This window comes from Taeniopygia guttata, chromosome 8, assembly GCF_048771995.1.
Source record: "Taeniopygia guttata chromosome 8, bTaeGut7.mat, whole genome shotgun sequence".
Classification (NCBI taxonomy): Eukaryota; Metazoa; Chordata; class Aves; order Passeriformes; family Estrildidae; genus Taeniopygia; species Taeniopygia guttata.
Window position 1 is genome coordinate 1,891,106 of NC_133033.1, and position 24,099 is coordinate 1,915,204.

Sequence of the window (24,099 nt, forward strand, 5' to 3'; positions counted from 1 at the left end):
GGCTCCTCAGAACAAAAAACTGATTTATTTTCCTGGCCAACCTCCAGACATGAGCACAGGTGACCTCCTGGGGCCAGGCACACCTCGCCAGCTCTGGCTGCAGTGCCACCAGCTCTGCCCCTGGAGCTCCTGCCCATATCCATGTGGTGCTTCCCAGCTCTGGGAGGGCTCCCACTGTGCTGGAGGGAGCCCTGACCAGTGGGCACAGATCCAGGAGTGCCACAAGCTTTCGGATTTGGCTCCCTGAGTGCCACTATCCCTGAGTGCCATTATCCCTGACTCTGTGCCAGGCCCAGAGCCTGATCTCAGCTCCAAGGGATAAACACTGAGCTGCAGACACAGCAGTCCTGGCAACCTCGGCTTGTATTTATGCAAAGCAGTGCAGGTGGGTTTACATTTCAAATAAATAAATACAAAAATACTTCAGAACCTTTGGAAGTCAGCAGAGAGCAGCGTGGTGGGACTGGCTGCTCATCTGCTGGGTTCAGAAGAAAGTCCCAGCGGTCCCAAGTGTCACTGTGATGGGAAAGAGCCAGGCTGGAGAGAGGCCAGGAGATTCCCTGCCCTGAGTGATTAAACTTGGAGCAAAACCAACAGACAGCGAGAGAAAAGAGGAATTTTCCCAGGGACATGTTTGATTTGAGCAGGGATTCCTCCTTAGCAATTAACCCTTAACAACAAATTAACATTTGTGTGTCCCCTGCCCTGAGTGCAGCCCCGTGGAAAGGAGTGGCTGGTGGCACTGGGATCAAACAGACATCCAGGAATGTGCTGGAATTGCCACTGCTTCAATTATCACTTGTGGTGCTGCTGCCTTTATTCTGTGCAGAGTCAAACAGAACTCCAGAGAAAGCAGTGTGGTTTTTCAAGAGGCTCTTGGGCTCGCTGCTGCTCCCATTGAGGCCTCCAGAAAAGCTGCCACTGAATTAGGAAATGCTGAGCACTTCTGAGAGCTGCACAAGTGCACGAGAAGTGCCTTACAAAGCTATTAGCTCACAACTGCTCTACAAGCTACAAGCAAGGAAAATAAAGGCAGCAAAGTAAAAGCAAAGAAAGGCACAGAAATGTTTGAAAGCCCTTCCAAACCATCACGGGCTGACAGCCTGCAGCCCCTTTCATCTGCTGCAGGCCACTTCAGCAGGCTCCAGGATTTAATTAAATGGAATGTTTATTTACACAGCTCAGGAGAGGGGCTCGGCAGCCACCAGTGCCACCTCACTGAGCTCTAGGGACTGACAGACGTGGGGGTTTGGCAGCCTGGGACATAAAATAGGGGCAGGATTGATGGAATTTGGAGTGATCTGGGCTGGTGGTGGGGGCAGGAACCACAGCTTTGACTGACTCTTGCTTGGGAATTTTCTGGCACATCCTGCTGTGACCTGAGAGACACAAAAGAACCACGAGAGCAAAACCCAGCAGCACCCACTGAGCCAGAGGGGCTGATCCTGATCCCACTGCGGAGTTTGTGGGGTGGGGATGGGATGGGATGGGACGGGATGGGATGGAATTAAACTAGATGGAATGGAATGGAATTAAACTAAATGGAATGAAATTATGAAATTAAATGAAATGAAATGAAATCCAAGGCAGCAGAATTTGCTGGTGGCACCTCAATAACCTGCAGAGGTTGTCAGCTCCTCCTGCAAGCAGCTCAGCCCCACCAAAGGCTCCAGCTCACGCAAACACGGAGCACAGGAATTGCTCAACTGCAGGATTTGCTTTGGCACGGGGCGAGGACACCGTGGCACCGCTTGTGTGTACTCAGCAGTTTTAGAATCCCAGGATTTCTCCTGGAGATCTAATAAGAGCAGTTGCTGGCTGGGTAAAAAGCAGACAAATGAGGAAAATGAAGGTTTTTGTTTTCACTGGGCTGGCAGTTTAGCAGCGGGGCTGGAGTTCCCTTGCCGAGGGTGCTCTGCTCCATCCTGGTTATTATGTGGAAAATGACAGAAGGTGCTGGGATTTCAGCAGTAACTCAGCCCCTAACGACCTTTTATACACAAACATTTGTATTCCTCAAAGGGTGCCCTGGAAGGACAGGAAGGAAGCAGCTCTCACTTCAGGCAGCTCAGACTTGCAGCTGCCAGAGCCCACACAGAGCTCCCCACGCCTCAGCAGCAGCCCAAATTCATTTATCCATTTATAGATTCTGCTTTCAAAGCTCAGACTGAGGGAGCTGTGAGCCCAAGGGCTGTTCTGCACTAAACCTGGCTTTAAGGAGGACCCTCAGGATGCCCATGGTTATACCCAGGCTAAGGGAGGCCCAAGGTTTGTCCAAAAAGGAGCAGAATTGGTGCTTTACTTCACTGAGCGACTCCTTCACTCAGATCTGAGAGGAGAAAAATCTGCCATTACTGCAGAAATATCTTTACAGTCCAGAATACAGAAAAGAAGGATGGATTTAAGGAAATCATTTTAAACACAGGCAGCTGTTGTACAAGAACAATTATTGTTGTACAAGAGGAATTCTTGGCTATCTCCTCGTGCACATCTTCACCCTAAATGAGAAAATTCCTGAAGTAAAAGCAGGCACTGGAGCAAAGGTTTTCTGTCTCTTTTCCATGCCCTGCTGGAGCAGAGTCAGCTGGTGGCACAGAGAGGGAGATCTGTAATGAAGGATGCTTTAAGCTGCATGGTGCAGGCTCTGGAAAACCTTACACAGACTTTTTTTTGTTGAAAAAGGTCAGAGGGAAAAAAAAAGAGAAAGCTAAACCTTGAAAAATAATCTTCCAGATAAACAGAGCAGCCTATGGAGAAGGGATCAGCAGAGGGTTTGGAGGGAACACCAGAGACAGCCTGAGAATGATCCTTTCTTTAACAACATCTGACCTTCCACCTTAATGCTTGCTTTATTAATCATTGACTTTCTGTCTTTGAGAATGATAAAAATGGTAAATACCCCCCAGAAATAAAGGAAAATGGTACTGGGGGGGAAATGGAGATGAGACCCACAGCAAAGTGGTAGTTTTAGCAAAATATCTGTCCATCATCTGTGTTGAGGAGCTGTGACGTGGTTTTGTGTCAGCAGCTCTCACATGAAGAGAAGTTCACCTTAAAATCTCCTCCCACAATCTCCTGATGTCTGATTGCACAAGCCCTTACTAACACAAGCTATTGGGAATACTTCTTTTAAATCCTGGGAAGGCAAATCAGTGCCTTTCAAAGCAAATCTGGCTTTGCTATTGCACATTTCCACCCACTCAGAAACACGGAGGGTGATACAAAGAATCGGCATAAAAATGGGAACTGCAGGTAAGTCACACAGAGAGAGGGGGAAAACCCAATTAAAACAGGTCCAAAGTTGGAGTGATAACTGCAGAGCTAAACAACAACAACAAAAAAATTTAGTTGAAGATGAGAAGAGAAAAAAAAACAACCTGCAAACCAGATTATGCAACTTTTGTGCCAAATGCCTCATTTTGGAATTAAATCAGCCCTGCCTGCTGAAAACCCTGAATGCTCCAAGCCCCAAGTGAGCTCCAGAGATATCTGGCACCCTGATTCCCCAGCAAGGATGATTTATAACCTCACTTTGGAATTGCCCCTTGGAGCAGGGCCCATTTTGAACCCCTTGCTAACAAGCTGCTTTGGGGCTGGAATTCTCCCTACGCCGGCTGGCAGAAGTTGGAAGTGAAAATCTTTAAAAGTGTTCAATTTTTAAAAGATTTACTGGGAACATAATAGCAAATATGGTTGGGATCAGGAGCCAAAGGGGTTTTTTTTCAGCCTGGAGAGAGCAAGTAGTCTGTTGTTCCTTACATCTGGAACAGTAGTAATCTATTCCTTAAGCCTGAGCAATCAAATTACTCTAATTTTCTGTTGTCTTGGCTTGAATAAATATTTTCAAGACAAGTTATGTTAAAAATATGCACAGGCTGACTGCACAGTGAAATGTGCTTAACATCTGTGCTGCAGTTTAGTGGGGCAAGATGGAAAGGTATCCCAATGGAGAGGGACTGCAGAAAAATCACTCCCTTTCCACCAGAATTAATAACCTACTGAAGAATAACTGTTGGACAAAATAGGGGAATTTAAATGAATGATAGAGAAATAGATATATAAATATAATATATAGAACTGGGGAGAAAATATATATAGGAATAAGGGGGAAAGTAGGGAAAAATTAGACTAAAAGGGAGGTTGGAATTCCTGTGGCAGCTGCACAGGAATAAATCTCAAAGGGGTGGTGGGCTGAAAATAAGAATTTTCCATTATTTCATGGGAGCCAGCTCTGGTTGGGCTGATTGGGCAACTGGGGAAAAAGAAAGTGAGAAAAAATGTAGGGGTTTTCTGCCTCTGGAATCCCCTCATAGCACCTGCAGGTCTCACACCTCATGCAAGGAAGGGATTTGGGTTTTTAGGAAAAAAAAAAGGAAAACTGGGAGTTTCTCATTGCACTACCCAGAAACGAAAACTTCTGAGATGCTGAATGAAAAAACAAGGGGCAATAATTATAATTCGTATTCAATGATAATTAATTCTGGCCAAAAGTAGCAGGGAAATGCTCCCATTTTTGAGAAAGCACAGGCTGCAAATCTCCCACCCTGAGCAGCTCCGAGGGCAGGGGATGAGGGGAAAACTCTGTCAGATTTGGGATCAAAGCCCCATGTGCTTCTCATTTTCCCCCTCTGCATCAGGGATGGGCTGACAGGCATTTCTTAAACTGCAACAGCACTTCCAGGCTGAACCAGGTCACCAAAAAAGAAGTTATTTTTCATTTCCAAGGCCCCACTTACATTCCAACAGAAGGAAGAAAATGAAGGCATGAATGAAACTCTTTTCCACTAAAGCAGTTTTTTCCTTCCCATCACTTCTCCCTGCAATATCCTAATATTTATATTTATCCTAATATTCCCTATAACATGGGGAATAGATCTGGGATGAAGATCTTTTTCAAAGAATTTTCTTCTGCAAGTTTTCATTTGAAGGAGTCAAGACTTGGAATGGTTTTCCCCTATGCCTGGTGGAGTGGGGAGCTCTGGGTTGGAATGCAGATGTGCACATCTGTAGGTATTTATTCCTGCTGTGCAGGTTTAAGAAAATAAAGGGTTGATGGCTTCCCTTCAACTTCAAACCTTAAAACTGGTTTAAAATCTTGGCATTTGGAAAGCCTTTGCCCCCTCCTGCTCTCCCATTTAGATGTTTGAGCTTCCACCACAATTCCAGCTCCTTGCTACAAACACAAACGTGGGTTTGATGCCAACTTCTGGAGCAGCATTCCAGCAGGACATCAGGAATCCCAAAATCCCCAAAAAAGGGAGTAGGGACCCTTCTCAGTGATGCCTTTGGCCACATCCCGGTGCCTCCAGAGCAGAGGGAGGGGATGAGGAAAGCCAAGGGCTGCAGAGTTCTCTCTGTGCTTTGAAGAGAGAATTATGTCTGTTGAGATAGAGAGTAATTGATGTTGAAAATGCACCAATAAATTAATATCACAGCAAAGCTGAATCCCAGGATTTATGGGAATGCAATCCAGGCCTTTTGGTAAACATCTCTGAAGTGCAGACGAGCGGGGAGGATAAGAAATACGGAAGCTTGGGTCGCTTCCAACTGAGCAGATTAATGTCAATATTTCAGAAAAGCCCCAGAGAAAAGCGGGGGGGAAAAATTCATCCATCTGAAACAAAATATTGCAGGGCTGGAGGATTATCCAAAGAACAAAATTTCACCCTGCTGCTCTTGATGTGGCATGGAAATGTTGGTGGAAGTGCCTCTCTTTGGGAAGAGTGGGAGTGGAAGTGCTCATCTTTCAAGGCTGGAGTGGCCATCCCAAAGATTATTGCCTGAAATCAAGTTGTGCTCAGAGACAAGGGCACTGAACCCAATTTCAGCAGTTTGGCCATGACTTGGGTGGGTTTCAAGGTTTTGATGAAAGCTGAAGTGGGCTCTTTATTAGAAGCAGTTTTTCTGTGGCTGTCCTGTGGATTCCTGCATTTATCCCAGGTTCCTTCAGTTCCTGGGAGCTCCAGATTGTCAAGTCTTCAACTTGTCAGCCTGGAGTATTTTATTTTCGTACCCTAGAGTATTTTATTTTAATACACAGTATCATACCCTCTTCCACAATGTGTGGAAAGGATTTAAAAAATCTATGTTAACCTATTCAGACAATATTTAAACTCCACTTCAAAACCTTCTGAATTTGTCAAATATTTCATTTCTCCTTTCTTGATTGTTTCTGCTCTTTGAAACACAGCACAGCTTTGAAAGAAGCTGCCTATAATTTTATTTTTCTAGCTTTATTTTGCTAATATCTTTGTTTAACTGGGGCTGAGCTGAGCTAATTCTCTGTAACTGATGTGGGTATCATTTAACTCCTGTGGGTGTAAAGTTTCCCCCTTAAGACAATTTTAAAATTATATTTCTAATCCTCTTATCTCTCCCCAGCATCATCCATCTTGCTTGTAGGTTTTCTGTAGAGAATGATTTAATGATGAATGAATTCTTTCCATTTGGATTTGTTTATTTTTAGGAGAGATAAGTTATCTTCCTCTCCATGAGAGACAGCAATTAAAATATTTCTAATTATAAATTTGAGAGTGGTGCAATTCCAAGGACTTCACTGAGTGTTTGCTGGGGTGGCAGAAATAGAACTGATGGAATCATATGGGAAAATCTATGAGCCTGTGAATTTGAACATCTTGATGAAGGGATAGGAGCAGGAAAAGTAAAAGAAATGCAGAATTTGTGGAATAAATCCCAGAGAGAATTACTAACGATGCACCAAAGCAGTATCATGAGGGGGCCCACATCAAGCTTCTCCCATTTTTTCCCGTGTTAAGAATTGTGGTTTTATTTGGAACCTCTTTTTAGTCCAAGTAAGGTTTCTGCTCTGTGCTCCTGGATGGGGCTCCTGCTTTGGCATCTGGAGGAAATCCACATTTTCCACCGGTGCTCACAGGGAACCAACACCCCACCCAAAAGCTCTGGGACAGAGTGGGAATCTTCTTCCCAGCCCACACCAAAAGGCTTCTCCTGGGAAAATATTTCACTGGATGTGGCCGCTTCCCTTCAGTTTTTCTGAGCTGTTTTTCAGCTGAGGACGCTGTTTTTGCTGGTGCCATCATCCCATTAATTGACATTCTGATAATCCCTCCCTGCAAAGCTTGGGAAGGAGCACCTGGAGCAAGGGCTGTCCCCCAAAAGGGCTTCCAAGTTTCCGAGCTGCCTTCCCTTGGAAAGGAGGATAAGCACGGCTGCACTGGCATTTGGGATTTACTGCAACGCCAATTCCGACCATCCTTTGGAAAAATAACTCCAGGATGTTTTGTCTGCTTTTGCTGATACACCTTGAGGAAAGTTTGAGCCTTTTCAGGGTGGTGATATATTAATTACATGGTGAAAACCTTTAGTTATTCATGGTTTATTTCTTTAAAAAAAAAAAAAAAGGAAAAAAGAAGTATTTGTGTTGTTAATGGAAAAGGAATTTAAACAGGAACTTCTGGGACAAACTGTCTGAAGTTCTCCTATAATCAATATTTTTTTATATAAACAAGAACCTAGAAATAACTCATATTTATAAATATGAAGTATTTTGGAAGAGAGGCAGGGACTGTGTGTGACACAGCAGAGAAGGATGGATTTTCAATTAACATGGTCCATTTACCTAACAAATACACTGTGAGATGCTCCTAAAACAGATAAATATATGGACAGGGATTCACAATAATTATTCCTTCAGGCTCAGGAGCTTGGGATCATCTGGCATCTTTGGCATTTCGGGCTGAGTTTTGTGGTTCTAGTCCCTTTTGGATATGAACCCTCTTACAGCTGAGTATTTAAGCACAAACCTAAACCTCAGCTCAACTAAACTTAACTTTACTAAAGTTACTTAAAATATCTGCTGGACTGGGCTCTGGAATACATTCAGGAAAAATGGGTTTGAGGGTTTTTGTTAAAGTTTTACTGGGTGCACAACACGTTAAGTGTGTTCCATGTGTGACTCCACTCAATTAACACTCCTGCTAAGCTTCCCTGAAAAGTTCAGCAGCGTGGGACTCTTCAAAGGGACTGGCTTCAACCTTTGACCCTCCAGAGTATTCCTAAGGAGTTACAAGCATGGATTTGCTTAAACCATTCCATGTTGCTCCTTCCACACTGAAATGTGTTTTATTGATCTGAGTGTCCCTCAGAGTTTGCTTTTAGGGAGAAAGAGCATCAAAAGGGACTTTGGTGATGGAAAAAAGGCCCTGGGAAGGCTTTTATGGTGGGTGCCTTCCAGTGGAGGAGGGAAAGGAGAAGTCTGGAAGATCTTCTGCTTCATCTGTGCCTCAGGGAAGTTATTCCATCCCTGGAAGTGTCCAAGGCCAGGCTGGATGGGGTTTGGAGCACCCTGGGATAGTGGGAGGTGTCCCTAAACATGGCAGAGGGGTGGGATGGGATGATGTTTAAGGTCCCTTCCAACCCAAACCATTCCAGGATCTTACTCTCAGTGGGGTTTCTGTGGCACATGGAGCATTCCCAGTGGTTGTCAAACCCTTCCCATGGCCCCTCATGGGGTCCACAGCACAGAATTGTCCTGTGCCAAAAAATAAGAAGGAGCTTCTCCTGTTCCCCTGGAGTGTTGGGCTGTCCCATCCAAGGACTTCACTGATCCTTGGCTGGGGTGGCAGAAATAGAACTGGTGGAATCATATTGGAAAATCGATGAGCCTGTGAATTTGAACATCTTGATTCAGGGATGGAAAAGTAAGAGAATTGTAGAATTTGTGGAATAAATCCCAGAGGTGCCATCCAGAGACCTGCTTTTCAAGAGGCAACTTAAATCATGAACAATCTTCTCCTTTTCCCTGCTGCCCAGAAGCAGCATCAGAAAAAAGCCAAATTCTAGGAATAAAAGGCATGGACAGGCCCTGCTGCTGTCAGCACAGGCTCGCTCCGAGGTGTCACATTTTCCTTGTTGTGAAATGTGCTGTGTGCCACATCTGCCAACAACACCAACCAACCCTTCCCAGGGCATTGACAGAGTGTGGGGTGGTTTGAAGCCTTTGCCACCCTTCCTGCTGGGATGCTGGTGGCACACTCGAGCCAGCTGGTCCCTCTCTGCCCCTGGTGCCCTTCCCTCTTTGTGTGATCCCTTCTGGAAAGTTTCCAGTGTCCCTTGGTGGTTGGTGTGACTTCAGCAGGGCTGGGATATGAATTACATTTTATTAAATGTCACGCTGAAGTGCTCAGGCACTGATGCACAGCCTATTAGTAGCTTTAAGATTTCAGTGTTTTGGTGGGAACGCTTCAAAACTGAAGTATGTTTTCTTTGGCCAAAGCTGCCCCATTAGATGCAGTTTCTCCTGACATTTTCAGAATTGTTTTATGGCTGTTTCCATGGAGGTCGAGAAGGAAATGACTGTTCCAGGAATGCTTCGATAGCATCCAGGGCAACACAAAAGGCTGAGTTATGGAGCTGCACTCTGGCCAGGCTGATGGTGTGATGATTAACAAGTTGTGCTGCCACCAGGGCCCTGAGCTGGGAATGCTGCTGGGAATACCCTTCCTAAGCCCAGCTCCATGATTGATCCAGCATCTTCCACTTCATACATTTCCCTGCATGGCCAATTATCAGATTTTCTTCCTCTCTGTTTCATCAGTCACAGGCATTATTTGCATTGTTTCCCTACAAGCTGCCAGACATCCAGAGATCAAACGATGAAACCCCCCTCCTCCTTTTTTTATTTTATTTAAAAGTAATTGACTCTGCTTATGACTACCCTAAGAATGGGGATTGTAAATTTATTACCTTCACTTGCTCTGAGGAAGCTGTTAAAGGCATCAGGAAGCAGCCAGATAACCAAGGCCATAAAATACTTTAGAAATTAATGAATGAAAGATGGGCTGAAGCCACAAAGTGTGGGTCTGGTTCTGGTTTTTGAACTTGTGCAGAGTTCACAGATGCTCACGGGCACGGCTTTTATTCCAGAGAGTAAAGCACCAGTGCTCAAGTTTAGAGCAGAATCAAACTTTTTCCAAAGCTCAAAGTTATCCCAAATCCTTGGGTTTTGTTCTGGTTGAAATGATTCAGAAATGCTGTGAGCTGGGAACTGCTACAGCTGCCTTTTGTCAAGCATTTCCTGAGACAAGGCTGGAGGAAATATCCCTGGTGCTGCTGCCACCAGAATTGCCTGCTGAGAGAGGATGGGATCCATCCCTGCCCAAAAGAACCCAGGATGTGAATGGATAAACCACAGGAAGGGGAATGGATGGAGCAGTGGTCGGGCAAAATGCTGGACTTAAAAGCAGTGCCCTCCAAGAGCACCTTTCCCAAAAAGCACCACATCTTTCCCAAAAAAATCCCAACATTTTGACATCTTACCCAAGTTCTGCTGAATTCAGAGAATTCTCTGCTGATTTCACAGGATTAGAGAATCCCAGATTAAAAGATTCCACCCCTGCCATGGGCAGGGACACCTTCCACTGGCCTTGGGCACTTCCAGGGATCCAGGGGCAGCCACAGCTGCTCCCTGCTGAGAATTTCCAAAATTAAATAACAGAACTAAGATGATGAGTGTATAGTTTAAATAGAAGTGTGTAATATCACATTGTAAAAATCTTGAAGTTTAAGGTTTTAAAATATAATATATATAAAGCAAGATAGAAATTTTAAGACAGAAACTAGTCTTCATGAATTTAAGTAATATTATATCATTAGATTAAAAAGCACACATTACAAACCACAAGTAGTTGGTTATTAAGTTAAAAATAAAAATAATTTAAGTGTAATTTCTTAATTAAACAGTTTATCATTAAAAAGCCTTATGGAGAGAGAGCTACAATTTCATTTTTAATTTATTAGCATAAAATACTATGGAACTAACAGTTTAAAAGGATATAATATAAATAAAAACTAATAAACATTTAAGTCCAAACAAAAATACCATCTCACACATTAAATCCAAACACTAACTAAAAAAATTAAAACTCCACACACCTCAGGACAACAGTTTAAACAGATTCCTTGAAATTGAAATCCATATTTTTCAAACTGGTGCCTCTGAGAAATAAAGAGAAATAAAGTCTTTGTGTCTCTCCCTATCTCATAATTCAGAAAGAGAAATACCTTGGAGGAAAGGATGGGGATGAGAGAGCTCAGGGATATCCCACACCCAAATGTGTCCAATCTATCATTCCCATCATCCCTACATTCCCACCTCCTGAAGGTGCATTCTCTCCTAAAAACCAAAATTTCCTGGTTTAGAATCAAACATTTTTTTGTTTCTTTTCCACACCAGTGTCACTATTTATTTTTCTTCTCCAAACTCTGCTGGCTACCTGGGAATTGTCCACTCCAGAGGCTCCCAGCTTCCCTCAGCACAGCCCATGGGACCAGCAGAGACAGCCACGGACCACCCACAGCTCAAGGAGGCACCTAAAACAGCTCCTCACATACACTAAATAATGTTCCAGAACTATTAAATGTATTTTTAGCCGCTTTTAAGGCACTTCAGCAGCTGGGAACAAGGTGGGAAGGCAGAACCGTGGGCCAAGATCCAAAATCCATTGAAGGCATCAGAGCTTTTCCATGGATCAGGATTGCTCCAGCTCAGAGCTCCTCCACTAAACTGGTTTTGGGATTATATTTGTGGTTTTCTTCACATTTCATATGTGAGCTTTAAAGAATTACACCCAAGGAGCATTCTAGGAAATGCAGATTTATTCACAGAAAAACCTGTGTAATAATAAATCTTCTTAAAAGTGCAGAGCAGAGGATGGAGATGAGAAGAATTATTTTACATTTTATGGTGCTTTGAGCTATAATTTTATTTATAGCATCTATTTGAAATGAGATTGTCCAAGAGAGGGAAAAGGACAGATCAGCTCCAGCTTTAGATAATAGGTCAGGCTTTCCAAGCAGTGAGATTTTTTGAAATAAAATTAAATACCAGGCTCCAATCTGACCCTCTCTACTCTTTAAGAATAATTACAGAAATAAAGGACTTGTTACTAAATCACTGATACAAACCTGGGGAAAAGCTGTAAAAGTAAAACTAATTCGGATTAAACCAAACCCCACATTTTTAATGAAGCTTGGATTGGGCTGCAATATGAGAGTGGTGAGTAAGAGGGTTAAAGGGGATGTAGGGAAGGAGCTGTTCCCTGAGAATGTGGGGAGGGCTGGGATGGAATTCCCAGAGAACTGTGGCCATCCCTGGCAGTGTCCAAGGCCAGGCTGGACAGGGCTTGGAGCACCCTGGGACACCCTGGATGGGCTTTAAATCCCTTCCAACCCAAACCAGTTTGGGATTTTCACACAGCTCATAAAGTGCAAATGGGCTTTCTGTAATTACTCAGATTGGTTTAATTGCCGTATTGACGCAGGGCATCCTTAGGAATTCCATCTCACAGTTTCTGCTCATTATTCCAGGTTCTTCCCAGGTTTGCACAGATCCCCAGCATTAACCCCAGGTACAACACCTGCAGAAAAAGGAGCAGCACCTTTTTCTTACTGGCCAACAAGCACTAAAATTTGTGAGGCAATTCATCCCCACCCTAAAAGAGCTTTCCAGTCTGACCACACCAGCAGCACAATAATTCATATTTGGGGGAAAAAAATTCTCCTGAACTGAGGAGAATGCTTATTTTTCCATCTGAATAAAAAATAAAATTGCTGTGAGACTGAAAAAAAGTTGTTATAAGAAACCACCTCCTCGAGCTGATTCCTTTCTGTGACAGAAGCCATTCTCACACTCCAACAATGAGTTTTATTGCAGCACATGCTCTGGAAATAACTGTCCATTCTCCTGACAGTCTTCTTCCTGGAGTTTTTTCCCTTAAATCCCACGAATGAAGGATTACCAGGATTTATGGAGCTATTTAATACCTCCAGGAAAGAAAAAGCACACAGTGCAGGAAGAGAAACAACAGGTATGGAATGGATCTATCATAATTTCAGTTCAGCTCCCCAATAAATTTATCCTGACATTGACTGATAAATATTGGGACTATTTGAACTTGTTTCCTGGATTATGAAAATTCTCCTGCAGCTGCTTCCTCTGGCTGCTCCAAAATGCTGCATTTTAGGGAGCATGGAGATAGTGCTGAGGGAGTCAATGCAACAAGAGGAAATCAGAATAATTGCTAACAATTCACCCCTTTTGCATCACAAAAAGTTTCAATTTGGGTTTTGAGAAGTCAGGATTAAATGCCATTTGTCTTGCTGGATGTTCATACTCCTGGATAGTTTTAAAAAACATATATTTCTATATAAATATAATTTAATATAGTGTTGTATATATTAACATATACACAATAATATTGTATACACGATATTAACATATACACAATAATATGATAATTATATATATATCCACATTATTATATAATATATTATTACTATATTAATGATATAATATGTTATTATAGATAATATATTATTCAATATATAATATATATTATAGATATTATATTATATATAATATATATGAGTTATTAATATATCTTATATATAGATAATATATTATTAATATATATTATAATATATTATATTAATATAGATAATATATTACCTATATTATTATATATAATATATTATTATAGATAATATATTATTAAATATATTAGTAAATTTTTATTATAGATAATATATTATTCATATAGATAAAATATTATTACATATATTTTAGACTAAATTATTATTTCTAAATTATATTTTTATATCTTATAAGAAATAATATAATATTCAATGTATTTTCTATTGAATAAATAAAACATTTCTATTTTAATATTATTATATAAAATATATTGTTTTATGATAACAATTTAAATAATAGTATTATGGTTTTTATAAAATATATTGGTTTTTATTAAAGAAGTATATTTTTATAATATTTTAAATATCTACAATTTAACATTGTAACAATTAACATTAGAAAAAGGAACAGGCATGCTGTGCTCCAATAATTTTTCCCTTGGCTCCCTTCTCTTTGAATCTTGGGGAGGAGGAAGAGAGAGACAGACAGATTAACTATTTGGACTGAGTGCTTTTTAAATTGTCAAAAAGCTTCCAAAATGCATGAGCTTGCTGTCCTGACAGTCCCAGCGAGGCAGGTCAGACCCTCAGGGTCTCTGAGGCTCACATCAGCCCATCTGCACATCCAAGCATGTCAGAATCTCATTTAACACCTTATAAAAACCCCAAAATGGTGCCATGGTCAGACCTGGCCAGAAGAATGCTTTTCAGTTTGTTTAATCAACAATTGCTGGTTAACCTGGCAACAAGCAGGAGTGAAATCATGTTGGAACTTCAATGAACCAATGTCTCACTTTCCCCTCTTCTGTTGGGAAATCAGCAATATTTCCACCTACTCCTGCCTCTTCCCTATGCAAAACCATTCCCTCCTGCTCTCTGAAAAGTTTTTGTGATGTTGCTGCAGCTGAACCAAGCACAGAGTTCCCACCACCTACTTTTATAGTTAATCCTCGAGGCTACCAAATCCTGCAATGAGGATTTTTCTTTCCTGACACTTGCTCTGTGTTTTCCATTTCTCACTTTCACCCAGCACTGCCTTGGACTATGTTAAAACTTCTCTTTCCCTTTGGTTTTTCCCTTTCCTATCCAACACCGCCCACTTTGAGGGAATTACCATTTCCCACAGAGCTGAGCTTGGAGAGGAGAATGTGGCATCTCAAAGACACCCTGTGGTAACCATTAGCAAAGGTTGAATCATAATAATTACAAATATACTTTGAGGTACCACATCCCTGTACATCCCTTCCCACTCTCCAAGTCTCTGGAGTGATGGAAAACTGTGTGGCCTTTGGCTGAGGGACAGGTGTTGATTTGGGGGGTTTATTTTATTCATGTCTTTCATTCAAAGGAGTTTCTCAGAGCTTCCAGATAGATTTGGGAAGTATTTTAATGAAAATTAAGAAAAATGTGGAGTTTTTTCCAGGAAATTTCAGGATATTTTACTTGCAGAATCAGGGAATATCATGAGTTAGAAGGGATCCACAAGGGTCATCAAGTCTAACTTCTGGCCCTGCCCAGGACAGCCCAAAATCCCACCCTGGGCATCCCTGGCAGTGCTGTCCAAGCTCTCCTGGAGCTGCTCTGGCAGCCTCGGGGCTGTGCCCATTCCCTGGGGAGTCTGGGAGAAGAACTTTTCCCAAAATCCAACCTAACCCTCCCCTGGCACAGCTCCAGCCATTCCTTGGGTTTGTTTATTGTTTATAGCCATCACTTTATTTATAGTGCAGTATCACCCCAAAGCATGACAGCATGATGGGAACCCATTAGCTCATATTTATTTATAGTTCATATGTCTCACTTTGGAGCATGTCTAAAGGCATTAGTGAGACTGTACTTTTATAAACTCCTTTTTCCTTCCTTCCTCCAGAATTTAAATTGGAAATTTTGGTGTTCTTCTCTGCTGACCACCTACCTGCTGATCCAATTCCCAAATCAAGGCCTGGCCAAAAGACAGCAGAACTATTGGATGTGAAAATGTAAAGTGTTTCAGGAGGGGAAAAAATATTACAAAACTCTCCTGCTCAAGTGGCCAGAAGGATTCCTACACAACTCCCAGAACAGAAGAGGCTCCATCACAAGGAGAAGTAAACACAAAGGGCGTGCTGAACCCACCTTGTCCTAAGCCAGGAATTCAGAGAGTTAAAAACCCACTGGGGCGATGGAAACCTTCATTCCTGGCTTCCCATATCCCAGTGGCCAAGAGCACAAAAAGCTCATTCACCTGCTCGTTTCTCAACAGGGTCTAATCAACAGGGACTGCTGAGTGGCACAGGCACACTGAGAGAATGGCAGGGGGAGAGGAGAGGTGCCTGAATAATAACATTAAATAGCTTTGAAACCTGAGATTTACCTACAAAATAAAGTCATGGCTGGAAACAATGGTATTCCAGAAGTTCCTCAGCAAATGACTGAATGCATTGTTGAAATCCACAGGACATTTTGTTATAAATATGTGGCGGTGGTGTTCAGTAATGTAGAAAAGTCTCCTCAGTGGAGTGATATTGCTGAAATATTTATCCTTCACTATTTTTTGTATTTTAACTCTAATGCTGTGTTTAGCTGACAAATGAGATTTGAGGTTTTTAAGTACAATAATCTGGTGTATTCACCTCAGAGCTTTTCTTTCACAGCTTCCTGAGCCAGCTGGAGCTCTCCCTTTGCAGGGTCTGTGAGGGATGGATGGAAAACAAATGCAGAGACCTCTGGAGTTAACAGCCACCTCAGCCACCCCATATTTATCAAGACTGTGCATTTTGGGCTATGCCAAGTGTTAATAAAAACAAATGCACACCTCCAGGCTCTCTTTCAATGCAGAGTTTAAGAGCAAAAGTAAACTGCAGCCACTTATGTTATCTGGGGGGTGTCACACGGGGCTCTGAGATAACCAGAATGAACCTGGAAGGTCTTAGAAGTAAAACTGCCCAAACCTAATTCAACAAAGTGAAATTACTGCTTTAAAAGTCTAAAGTGAAATTACTTCTAAAGTGAAATTACTGCTTTAAAAGTCTTTACATCCTTGAGGGTTTCAGCATCCCCATGAAGCTCCCAGGGTTCATTTCCCTACAAGTCCTAAAGCTCCTCCAGCCCCGGATCACGTTACGGGGTTGTGTGGTGGAGTTTGGACCGTGCCAAGAAAACGTCTTCAGCTTTCCTTTTACAAATATGGCAATGATCAACCCCAAGCATGATGGGGAGGTTGGCTGTGTTTAAAGCAATTTAACATGTTGCAATAACGTGGTGCTCAGCACTGCTCCATGAAGCCATCCCGGGATCCGGCAGCCTGGAAACACCGGGGCTGTGGGCCTGGCCCCAAACCTGATCCACAGCAGCAACCTTCACCTCGTGAGTCATCTCCCTGAGGTGAAGATAATGGGTGGAAAGGAAAAACTGAGAGGCTGCTTACAAAACTTGGCTCCAGCAGTGCAATCCAGCACTTGGGGCTTTGCTCTGCAGCCATGCCCAGGCTCAGCGGCGACTCCAGACCTCCAAATCCTTCCACGTTCTCAGAGATTGCTGCAGGACACCAAAAAGTGACTGTTCTGTTGATAAATTCTGCCAGAGTGATTTCCCCTTTCCAAACATCTCCCTGCAGAAGCCAGGAGAGCCACAGCCACCACTCCAAAAGGTTCCATGAGTTGGGGTTGAGGATTTGGGCTCAGCTGCCCGAACACTTCCATTCCAAGGACAGCAGAAGGATGAACATATTCCCCAAAATCACCTTCCCGGGTAGCACCTGTGTGAGGGGAGCTCTGACAGCATTAGACCAGAGATGTGATCAGCTGAGGTTCATTTGCATCACAGAATTCCAGAATGTTTTGGGTTGGAAGGGACTTTAAAGCCCATCTCCTTCCACAGGCAGGGACACCTTCCACTATCCCAGGATTTATCTGTCTACAATTCACTCCTGCCTTTTTTTAATACCCAGGACACATTAAAACCACATAAATCTACTTTACAAGAGCGAGCAGTGCAATACAATAGCAAAGATTACAACTGGGGAATAATTTGTAGATCAGCCCCCACAAAAGCCCTACAAATAGCAGCTGCTGTATTTACATGCCAACAGATTGGATATTCCCTGATGATCCAGATAAACAACTCCACATCTCTGGGAAACCAACAGGCACGTGAGATGCAAAGCAAACAAAACCACAAAAGACCAAAGGATGCCAAAGGGAGCTCTGAAGGCATTCCCAGAGCTGCCAGAGCAGGTATTCCACAGGGAACTCCAGCTTAGAGCTCACAAGGATGTAACTGCTCCAAAGCACGGTGTTAGTGCTGGATTAAGCCCTTTTCTGACCCAGAGATGGGGTAACTGAGAGGTGTTTTAAGAACTTTTGTTCTATTTTCGGTTTCATGTGAAGGGTGAGACAGTACAGATGTTATAATTCATGCTATTTTAATCAGAAGCCAACTATTTCCTAATTACAGTAAGTGTTTCTTGGCCTATCAGCTTTAGTCACACCATGCTGTAAATGCCTTAAAGCCAATCCTCTACAATTACTCTTCATTGGTCCTACTACAATACATCTTTTACAGTTCTACTTCTCTAAAGTATCTGGTCTTATTTGCAAGGCCATCCTTTGAAACTTGTTTCTAATTCCATTTCTCTCTCTGCAATGTCTGTCCCATTCCATGGCATTTCTAAGTCAGCATTTCTCATCTCAAGGTTTGCATACAGATGTACACTGTGTGAGCCTTCTGTCAGGCTTGGAGAATTCTTTACAAATCCATTTCCCCCTCTCTTGAACAGAAAAAACTTTTTTGATGGTTTTGTTTATCAATTATCATGTATGGAGAAGTACACAAGGTACTATTACTAACATTTTTACTATAATAATTCATGTATATAAACTTATTTTGTAAAGTTTTGGGTTTTTTTTTAGCTAAGGTGTAAACCTATTTTTTAAACAAGTCATTTAACTATGATCTATCATCTCTATCAGCTTTGATCTAGCTTCTCTATCAGCATTGAGAATTTTCTACAAATCCATTTTTCACACTGAGCAGTTTCTGTGCTGTGCAAATCCCACTCAGAAATGTCCCAAATCTCCCAAATCACTTGGGACTTTTCAGGGACAGCAGAGGCTCATATTCCACAATATTACAAGAAGAGCACAGCAGTAAATTATTCTCAGTGGGAAAGTACTTTTCCTTGTTTGCAGCCATGCTGTAGATATATTTCAATAGTTTAAACTCTGTTTAATGTTTGAAATAAATAAAAATAGAGAGGGAAGGTGTCATTCCAGCATTAAACAGGATGTCTGTGTGAGATGCTCATCACCTTGGAGCTTTAGCTGACACTCAAGCACAGACTCAATGTCACTACAAAAGCCACAAAGATTTGTAGGTAAAGCACCAACACTGTTTTGTTTTCTCCATCTCGGTTCTGCAAATAGATTTTTCTCAAGGAGTTCAACATCTCTTTGTAGATATAAAAGCCCTTTTTGAGGGGAGGGAAAACATAAAAGCACAGCCTGAGAGCTATCAAAGTTGAAACTGAGCTTTGCACTGGGGGGATCAGATCTATTCCCTCAGTAACAGACCTAATCAATCTCAGTATCTCACAGCTCAGATCCATCAGGGCAGGGCCTTATCTCTGCATCAGGCAAGAAGAAAGGCAGAGGCAGCCATCAGGAAATACTTTCCCTCTCCCTGATCCATGTGCTGTGCATAGCTGGAATACCAGCACTGATAATAAGTTGGACACTCGTGAGTCCCATGTACACTTAATCACTCATTTCCTTCCCTGACTAAGAATAAGACCGGGATTTCCCCCTCCTTCCTCCTGGCACACAGCCACGGAGTGCCACTGCTGAGGACATGGAGGGGGTGGGGAAGGCTGGAGAACTGATGGGAACATCCTTGCACCCTGCACAGCTGATGGACATGATGCCTCAGGTTTTGATTTTTATATTTTTCACATTCTGTGCGCTTTCGTGTGTGGGTCTGGGCTTCACATCAGGGGATGCTGAGCTCTCTGCACAGAGCAGGGACACAAAACAATTCCTGCTCCAGCTGGGCACCAAGGACAAATGATCCAAATCTCAGCCCAGGAGCACAAACACCGTGGGCTGGAGAGAGAAAAACAAGCAGGATGGGACTGCCTGGGCTGAAGCTGGAATGGGACAATGAACTCCAAGGTGCCAATGGAGCAGAACTGATCCCAGGGAGAGCCCCCGGGAGCGCTCGTGCATTTTGGGGCCATTTTGGTTCATTTGGGTGCTGCCCTGGCTTAATTCTCAGTCCCATCTGAATCTGAATCCTTGCAGAGCTTGGATAATCAGAGGAAAAGCACATTTGGCTAGGAAGCCTCACCCCTCTTTCCAGAGGGGATTTTGCTGGGAACAGGGATGTCAGGGTCGTGTCTGGTGCCCAAGCTGGCCCTGCCTCTCCTGCTCTCTTCTAGTCAGGGGTGCACATCTGGCCAGCTGCTGTGCCAGACCAATTTGAGGTGCTGGAAGGACTCACCCTGATAAATATCATATCTGGTGATATGATATTAAACAAAATATCATCATTTCCCCACAGCTCCAGAATGAGGGGTTATCCCTGACCCACAATCAAGGATTTGCAGTGCCCAGAAGCATCACAGCTTTGAGGTTTTCCCCCAAATGTACAAAATGTTTTTTCCACCATCATTTAGTCATCACCAGTTTCTCAAGTGCAAAGAGACAGGCAGATATTTGTCACCTGGAGGACACTTGTCACCTCTCACCCACTTTCTGCTGGCATTTTCTCTCTTTTTGAGTGCAGACACTTGGCTGTGGCAGTCCAAGGCCATAAATCACCATCCCAAACCATTGCTGACCATGTCCCTTCCATGGTGTCCCAGGGAGCAGGGTGGGAGGGAAGCACTCCACACCTCTAACAGCAATATTTTATGTACAAAACTGACATTTTCATGGTCTATCTCAGGAAAAAAAACAAACCTAGAGCTGGTTTCTCCCTAACCTCACCACCCTGAGTTTTGTGCATGCAGCCTTCAGGAACACCGTGTCCCATTCCATCATCTCCAGGGAGGGGGACATCTCCATACAGAATTCAGTAACTGATCTGAATAAACCAAGAGCACTGAGCACTTTGGGTGTTTTATTTCCTTTACTACTGTGTGCACCTGCACAAGCCCAGCACTGCACTCCCTCAAGGCCCAATACTCAGATTTATACACTCTTAACACATCTTAAAAGTTAAGGAAATTATGCTTTTTTTTTTTCCCTCAGAATGATTTGATTTCTAAAAATCCTCAAGACCTGTTCACTGTCATTGCTGTTATTTAGGTAAGAAAAGAGGTACAAGAGTGGTCTGTGTTTAAAGCAACAGACTTTTTCCACCTCTGTAAGGAGAAAACACTGACAAAACTGTATTTAGCCATTTTTGTGTCCAAGATACAAATTCTGGGCTGCTCCCCTGCCTGGCTTCTGCTGGCACCAGCTCACAGGAGATGCATTTCCACTTGCTGGCTCTCTGAAAACCACAGGAGTGGGAATTTGAGTCAGGTCTGGCCTCGTGCAAATGAAATTTAGGCCATTTTAAAATTCATTCTGCTGTTTCCAGGAAGACCATTTACAATTAGTTTGCAAACACCACGAGGATGGCTGAAATCTTGCTTTTAAATGACAGAACTGTGAATTCCTGAAGCACAAGCAGCACAACAACTGCCCTTTCCCTTGGTTTCCTAACCTTTTCGTGGAGTGACAGGAAAAGTTGGCTTTTCCCCCTGGAGACTTTACACAAGTGTCAGCCCCAGTCAGTGCAGTTTTACAAGACTATAAAGTTAGCAGCCCCTAACTCCCAATTAGCAGTTCCCTATATAAAGGAAAACCACTTCCATACCATTGTATTCCCAATAACCTCAGGCTGACTGCATCTTTTTCCCCCTCTTACCTCAACACCAGCTTCCAACGCATTTTCCTTAGAAAAGGGAAATAAAAAGGATTAACACTCCTAATAACCACTGATGAGATGGAGCTTCATAAATCTGCCATATATTAAAAAAGAAAAAGGGAAATATTTCTATGTTTAGAACAGGCAGTTAAAGAATTTGACACCGAACAACTCAGGGTATTTTCAGCTCATCTCTGAAATAGTTGCACAACTTTTTGTCTTTGTTGCTGTCACTTTGGATCAGTCTGTACCTGAGGACGGCTGCTGAAGCCCTGGCCACTGTCTGAACAAATTAACAGACAATTCCCGAGCTCGCAGCTTAATGGAGGGTACAAAAAAGGAATGAAGGGTCATTAGCAGCTTTGCAGATGCACCGGGGAGGTGCAGGAAAACCGAGAGCCTTCCCCAGGGTTTGCATGAGGAATGACAGGAGTCCCTGTGGTCAGCATTTAATCCCAAAGGGCATTTTTCCCCAGCAGCTGAGCGTGGAATTGGGGCCCAGAGAGGCTGGAGCACCTCCAGCTTTGCAGTTTTCACACCCTGGGCCAGGTGAGAGCAGCCTGAAGTCAGCCCTGACAGGAGCTCAGGTGACCTCCCATGGCTCATTCCCACTGACATTTTCCATGATTTCTGCCTTCTCCACATCATTTCATTACAGAATCACAGAATCAGGAAATGATTACAGTTGGAAAAACCCTCCAAGATCATCCAGCCCAATCTGTGCCTGGTGCCCACCTTGTCCCCAGCCCAGAGCTCTGAGTGCCACCTCCAGGAATTCCTTGGACACCTCCAGGGATGGGCACTCCAACCCTCCCTGGGCAGTTCCAAGGCCTGAGCACCTTTCCATGGGGAAATTCCTGCTGATGCCCACCCTGAGCCTCCCCAGCCCAGCCTGGGGCCGTTCCCTCTCCTCCTGTCCCTGTTCCTGGAGCAGATCCCAAACCTGGCAGGAGCTGTGCAGAGCCAGAAGGGCCCTGAGCCTCCTTTTCTCCAGGATAAAGGTGCACAGGCTGGACAGGAACCAGGCTGGGGTGACAGACATGTCCCTGAGCAATGTGACACTCGTGTTGTCACCGTTCACCCTCCATCATTCTCCCACAGCAGCACCAAGGGTTGGTTTTGTGCCAGTCCCTGGCACAGGCACAGCTCACAGCCAAGGTTTGGGATTTGTGTTTGTGTGAGGAAATGTCCCACTATTTCAGGACATTCATATCCAAATGACATGCAGTGTCATGTGGTGATGTTACTATTTTCTCTTGTTTGTGTAATTTGAAACCTCTTGTTATTTTAATGTTCTTTACATAAGATAATGTTCTTTACATAAGCACTTCAGACTTACTTCAGATATACTCAGATTTGAGTAAATCTGAGCACATTTTATAACTACTATTCTAGAGAGGAAACCTGATAATAAAAAATGAAATATTTAGAATACGCACATATAGTTCTGATTGACTGAATTCCCAGGCAAAACCAGGAAATAAAGAAGTGATTTTAGAGCAGACAGTAAATGGATGACATGACTAGACCATCATAGGAGGAATCTTGAAGTTGCCTTATAGATCTGCCATCTACATGTTTAAAACTAAACAGAAAGAGGAGCTACCACCAATCTTCTCAAGCTTCTTGACACAGTCTAAAGCTGTGCCAAGGGAAATACAGGTTGGATATCAGGAAAAAGTTTTTTACAGAAAGGTGATAAAGTTCTGGAATGGCTGCCCAGGGAGGTGGTGGAGTCACCATCCCTGGGTGTGTTTAAAAAGCCTGGATGTGGCACTGGGTGCCAGGGTTTAGCTGAGGGGTTGGGGCTGGGTTGGACTCCATGATCTTGAAGGTCTCTTCCAACCCGGTCATTCTGTGAATTCTGCAGAGCTACATATTTATGTTTATAAACATTTTATAAACATATTTATGTTTATGTCACACAGCTGGCCCCTGACACCCAGCAGTGCCTGCCAGCCCCACTCCTTTGTGTGCAGCCCCTGAGCAGCACAGAGCTCAGCCAGGCACCTTCCCTGCATCAGCAGCTGCAGGATGCTCCCCTTTCCCTCTGCTCTGTGCAGCCTCAGACACCAAAGGGCAGGGCAGGAGAGCAGGAGGCAAATCCCAGCCTGGAAAATCCAGGATAAAGCTGGAGCCCTCATTTTACCTCCTGGCACCACCTGAGAATCCCTGTGGAAAACAGACCAAAGAAAAATCGTGCTCTATATGCACCCCAAAGTACAATTCCCTGCCAAACAAGTAGGAAAACAACACATCCAATAAAATATTATAAAAATTATTAAAATAAAATATTTCACCCCAGAGCAAGACAGAAGTCGGTTGTTTTAACTACAAAACAACTAGCGGTACATGTATGTTTTTACAAGTTAAAACCAGCCAGACTGGTTTAAAAAGCCAGACTACAAACCTATATCACTTATTTACAAAAATAACCTAAAATGCATCATTTTTTCTCTCATAAATTCACATTTTGATCTTTTTCAAGATGAAAACACACTCATTTAAATTGTTCTATTTTGTAAAAAATAAAGTTTTATTATTTATTCTCAGGCGTGGGGATTTATCCTACCCTTTCTATCCCCTCAGACTGCTCTGGTTTTGCCAGGTTCCCTTTTTCCACACATCTTTCAGCACTAAAAGGAATTTCTTAAGCGGAGTGAGCCCAGCCCAGCTGCTCCCTGAGGACTCCCAGGTTTTTGCCTCCGAGGATGACTCCAGGTGCCTTCCCCCTGCAAAGAGAGAGCATCCAGCAGAGGA

At 43.1% G+C, this 24,099-nt stretch overlaps 1 protein-coding gene and 1 long non-coding RNA gene across 2 annotated transcripts in view; one reads left to right on the forward strand and one right to left on the reverse strand.

The window, feature by feature from the left end:
- ROR1 (receptor tyrosine kinase like orphan receptor 1) overlaps window positions 1-24,099 on the reverse strand; it is a 147,253-nt gene that overhangs the window by 63,154 nt on the left and 60,000 nt on the right. The gene's annotated exons all lie outside the window — the stretch shown is intronic.
- On the forward strand, window positions 1,767-20,380 carry LOC140684642 (uncharacterized). The gene is made up of 3 exons (XR_012057228.1): window positions 1,767-3,252; window positions 12,732-12,848; window positions 16,083-20,380. It is a non-coding gene; the product is annotated as an uncharacterized lncRNA (long non-coding RNA).